Raw genomic sequence first — 5,519 nt, forward strand, 5'->3', positions numbered from 1 at the left:
TGTGCCAATTGTAATGATCATTCAAAAAACCCGGCAGGTCGTGCACTTCGGAGAAGTGCACGCAGACAGATGGTCTCGAGGGCCAGCAATACAGATTAAAGGAAACACTAGGGTTAGAAGAATATTTGCCCGAATTTACGCATATCTCTGAGGAGAAATCGTTAGAAATATCTAAATATTCCGAACCGGAACCAGTAGAGTCGCCTAGATTAGGAATTTATTGGTCACAGACTCGTTCAAGAGAGCGAAGGAAGGCTTTTAATAAAGGTGTTAAAAAGGAGCGAAAGCTAATAGCCTCGGCGGTAGTCGGTAATGTTTTTGATATCCGTCCTTATGCAGAGGTAAAGTTATTCAATAGATTAATAAGTGGTCTCATGGATACTGGGGCTAGTATAAGTTGTGTTGGTGGCAGTTTTGCCGAAGAATTATTGGCTGTAAAACAGAATATTAGGCCAATGTCAAATAAAGTAAATACTGCAGATGGAACTCCCCAGCATATAGTAGGAAAGATAAGTACTGAAGTTAATTTTAGAGGAAATAGTAAGATATTGAAATTTTATATAGTCCCTGGGCTAACCCAGGATCTCTATTTAGGCATAGATTTTTGGCTCGCTTTTGATTTATTACCAGCTGGTCTGTCATTAGGACCGCTACAGATAGCTAGTTTAAGCGTAGAGGATAAGGCGCAACGGATGTTAGACAGTAATCAGAAGCAACGTTTGTCTGAATGTATGGGTTTGTTTCCATCATTCGCTAAGTTGGGACTAGGGAAAACGCAGCTGCTGTCACATTCAATAGATGTTGCTGGTGCAGCACCAATTAAGCAGCGACACTATCCTATGTCGCCAGCAAAGAAACAATTAATATATGAAGAGTTAGATCGCATGTTAAAATTAGGAGTTATTGAGGAATCTCAAAGTGCTTGGTCTTCGCCCGTGGTGTTGGTGAGTAAGCCAGGAAAACATAGGTTATGTATAGATAGTAGACGGGTGAATGCCGTTACAGTTAAGGATGCTTACCCAATGCCAATCATAGACGGCATCCTTAGCAGATTACCTAAGGCCGAGTACATAACAAGTCTCGACTTGAAAGACGCGTATTGGCAGATTCCTTTAGAGCCTGAGTCACGGGATAAGACGGCCTTTTCAGTAGCAGGTAGACCCCTGTACCATTTCAAAGTAATGCCTTTTGGATTATGTAACGCGGCGCAAACCCCTGATTACCCCTGATTTAGCGGTATTAGATAGTGATTTAGGAATCGATCTCAATTCGGTGCATTTTCTAAGTCCCGAATATGTGGAGCTAAAGGCGAAGGTCGAAAAAAAACCCCAGTCAGTACCTGACGTGAAGGTAATGGGCAATTTAGTTTACCGGCGTAGTGAGCATTTTCCTGGGGAGAAGTTAGCAGATGATCAGTGCTGGAAACTATGGATTCCCAAAGGACTAGTGGCGCAGTTGTTGAAGTTGGCTCACGAAAGCCCACTAGCGGCGCACTGCGGTATTAATAAGACATTGGAAAAACTCAGGCGCTACTATTACTGGCCAAATCTAGTGTCAGAAGTTAAAGAGTTTATAAACAGATGTGATGTTTGTAAAGCCAATAAACACCCGAATTATACGTTAAGGCCACCATTAGGCAAGTCGGGTGAAACGTCAAGATTTTTCGAGAGACTGTTTGTGGATTTCTTGGGTCCTTACCCGCGAAGCAAGTCTGGCAATATTGGAATATTTATTGTAGTGGACCATTTCTCAAAATTTCCGTTCCTAAAGAAAGTAAAAAAGTTTACCGCGGAAGTGGTTACCCAGTTTCTAGAAGAGGATCTTTTTCATTGTTTTGGGGTACCTGAGATTATAGTATCTGATAATGGGCCCCAGTTTAGAGCACACCATTTTAATGAACTGTTGCAAAGGTATAAAGTGCGTCACACGTATACGGCTGCGTATGCTCCGCAGGCTAATGTGTCGGAGAGAGTAAACCGGTCGGTATTGGCAGCAGTGAAGGCTTACGTAATTCCAAGCCAGTCTGATTGGGACGAAAAGCTAAGTAGTATCGCTTGTGCATTGAGGTCTACTATTCATTCGGCGATAAACACAACACCATAGCAGTCAGCATATGGTAACCGACGGGTCCGTTTACCAAGTGCTACGGAAGTTAGAATTATTAGAGGATCGGGCTGTAAGGTTTAGTAGGGACGACTCTTTCGAAATAATGGGAACTAAAGCTAAAGAGGAGTCACGAAAACAGCATGAGCGGAATGAGAATCTGTATAATTTACGTAGTCGCGAGGTGTCTTTTTCAGTAGGACAAGAGGTATTTCGTTGGAACTTCCAGCAAAGTAATTTCGCAAAAGGATTCAACTCCAAGTTAGCGCCACCGTTCGTGAAGGCGAGAGTGAGACGCAAGCAACGCGTACTATGAGTTGGAGAATCTACAAGGCCATTTGGTAGGCAAATTCCATGCAAAAGATATTAAGCAATAATTTTTTTTGGCCCGGTTTCAAGCGAGTATCACCCTTTCCATTAGGTAAGTGTGATTTTAGTGGGGGGGTTTTGTAGTAGCGCTTGTAACCGTTCGTATTTAGAAAGGAAACGAAAAAAAAGAGTAAAAATGATTTTTCTTCTTTATAACTAAAACGATATATAAACGTTTTATCCCTAAAAGTGGGCAATATAAGTTTCACAGAGTAATCTGCGTTCACTGCTTGCACTGCTTGTACTGCTTGTATTGTTAGTTAGCGTTATACTAACTAACAGAATGTAGACTAACATTGTATAATTTTGAAAAATATAGGAAATGCGATTTCGAGAATCATTTTTGTTTTGGTTCAGAAAATTTTCTTTGAATTTTTTTTATTTATCCGATTACTTTTTTTGTGGCGCCCCCTAGGCTCCTCTAGAGTTGGGATCAGGGAAGTTTAGGGGTAATCGAGGCGAAGAGAGGGGTCCAAAGAGGACTAAGGGATAGAGATTTAGCCAAGTATGTCGGCCCCCATGGGAATGACTTTTCTTTTCCAAATCGTCTTCAACCAGTGCGGTCGCAAAAATTAAAGTCCTAGTGAAAACTAATTTTTTTTTCGGAAAAAGTCCGATTGTGAAGTTTGAATGGTGAATTCGAAGCAGTTTTATTCCTTCAGTGATTGATAGTGTTTTATTTCAAAATAAATGTAAGTCCAGCGCTATACAAACGCGCATATCAGTTTGAGTAAAGGAAGCAATTTTTATGAAAAATGTTTGTCTTTTAGGCACATGGGCAGTCTGATGAAGTAGATTTTCGAGAGGAAGTAATATTTCCTTTTTAATCCGGTGCCAAGTCAAATGGTAAATAGTAAAAAAAATGCGCCTTCTAATGTATGTAGTAAGAAAGTTTTGTTTTATATATAGAGTTGGCACCTAGTTCACAGACTAGATGCAATGGTCTAGGCCGGTCAGCCGACTAGAGAAAGGCTTATGAGGGACAAGCTGTCAAAACGGACCGAAGCCCCTGGAGCAGCAAGTATTGGCCATAAAAGATCTGAGACGGGCATGGAGAGTAAAACCAAAAATAAAGAGTATAAGATTCTCTAGACTAGAGGAGAGACTCCCCCCACCCTTACCTTGCAAGCAAACTCTGATAAGTAAAAGCTTTTCTTTTGTGATAACTATCAACCAGCGGAGCTTTCATATGTGTAGCCGCTTGGCTGGCGTTTCGCTATGGTTATTTTATTTACTGGTGATCGTTGCATAGCCTTCAGCCAAGAAAGTAAATATCTTCGCCAGGCCCTAATATTGCATGGGTTAAACTAATGTTGGTCGAAAATAATTAAATGCCTTTAATTTTTTTCTCTAATAATTTCGCCTTAAAGCTAACTTTAAATTGTAAAATTCTGAGTCTTTTGTGTACTCCAAAGTCAAGTTAATTTTTTTTTCTTAAATTTTTTTTTACTTTATTTTTATAATTTTATTTGTAATTTTCTTTTTGGTCATGAGTGAAACTTCGGTGAAAATTTTGGTTCACCCCTTTTTATTTTTTTTGCACGCCACTGGCGAAAGCTTTACATGATTTAATTCTCTCTTGAATCAACAACATACTCTCTCCCTATATTTTTACACAATTACTTACAGCGGTCACCAGAAAGATCTTTCTCCGTGGGATGCTTAAGTGAGTACTCTTTGGTTATAATGTCATTTTTCTTGTGTTGTTGATATATGATTGACCAAGCAAAGTAAACAGAGAGATAAAGCAGTTTTTGTTGCTCTCGTTTGAATAACATATAAAATTTAATTTTGGTCTTTTTGGTCATCAGAAGTTTAACTTATGCTCAAAAGAAAAAGGAATTCTTTTCTTTCTTTGAATTTTAATATACTTTTCATATAAACATTGTCATATCTACATATCTATATTTATATCAAAATCTATAATTTTTAATTTTTGGAATGCTTTATATTATTCGTTACTTTTATTAAATATAAGTTTTTGAAATGAATTTAGGCTGAGACGTTTACAGGGGGGGGAATCATGCAAAGTAAGTTAAGTTAAAAATTGGTTTGGCATAGGGATCGCTGGGTAATTTTTTTTCTTTGGATACAGCGATCACGGTAGGGTGGGCGAATTTGTTTTGGGCGTCACTGATATCAGACCCCTTCTTGTTCAGCAGTTGCGCCAGGAAATGCGGTATTTCTTTCTTTTTTCTCATTCTTTTCTCTATTTTTTTTTCTTTTTTTGGCCAGTACCAAGCGTTAAACCGAGGATAAATTGTGTCAGTACGCGATTTCATTAATAAAATTCTAACTAGTAGAGCGGGTAGTCTATCCATTTCCCCCATCCCCCATTTCTCACCGACTAATTGAGCCGAAACCAGCGCGTACTACTGATAGATTCTACCAGATTCCAACAGCTCGCAGTAAAATTGTAGCAGGTTATATGTTACACTTTCGTATCGTGCCTGACATCTCTACTTGGAGTCCAGCACACCAAATAAACCATTCGCAATATTCCCAATTATATCTAATGGTAATCGTCGTTGGCGTTCTATGTGAAGGAGATCGTTTCCTGCAAGCCTCTGGAACCTTCATTAACACGCATATTTGTCCAAATTTTAATACTCCGTCTGAAAATGTTTTCAGGTCGGCCCAATATGGTTCGAGATCGTAATATGCCACAATAGCCCAGTCAGACATTGTCATCCTTCCTGTGCCAATACTTTCATAGTATATGCCTGGTTTGGGGTTGAATCGAGTACTGTTAGTCCTTTGCGCAAATGCTATAGGAAGTAATAACATCATTAGGCAGATAGTCATTGCCAATGGTGGCAGACCGAAAGACAACCATCTTTTTGTCGCTCGTTCTGCAGTGTCCTCTATACCAGGGTTTTCTTGGGAGATCGATTCTGTGTCATTTGTCTCAATTTTCCGTTTTATCGCCGTCTCTCTAAGCAAGGGATCCAATTTATGGATAGCCCGCGTGTAGTTGCCTCTGGGTGTTTTAACGTCCACCACACGGACGGATATCCAGGCCTGGGTATAATTTAACAATTCGTCCA

General features: G+C 39.6%; 1 long non-coding RNA gene across 1 annotated transcript; it reads left to right on the forward strand.

Moving 5' to 3' along the window:
- The first annotated feature begins 2,929 nt into the window (after positions 1–2,929).
- On the forward strand, positions 2,930–3,540 carry LOC137580149 (uncharacterized). Its single transcript, XR_011032961.1, has 3 exons — positions 2,930–3,164; positions 3,243–3,318; positions 3,382–3,540. It is a non-coding gene; the product is annotated as an uncharacterized lncRNA (long non-coding RNA).
- The last annotated feature ends 1,979 nt before the right edge of the window (positions 3,541–5,519 follow it).

Source organism: Drosophila tropicalis, unplaced genomic scaffold (genome assembly GCF_018151085.1).
Source record: "Drosophila tropicalis isolate 14030-0801.00 unplaced genomic scaffold, ASM1815108v1 contig_810, whole genome shotgun sequence".
NCBI lineage: Eukaryota > Metazoa > Arthropoda > Insecta > Diptera > Drosophilidae > Drosophila > Drosophila tropicalis.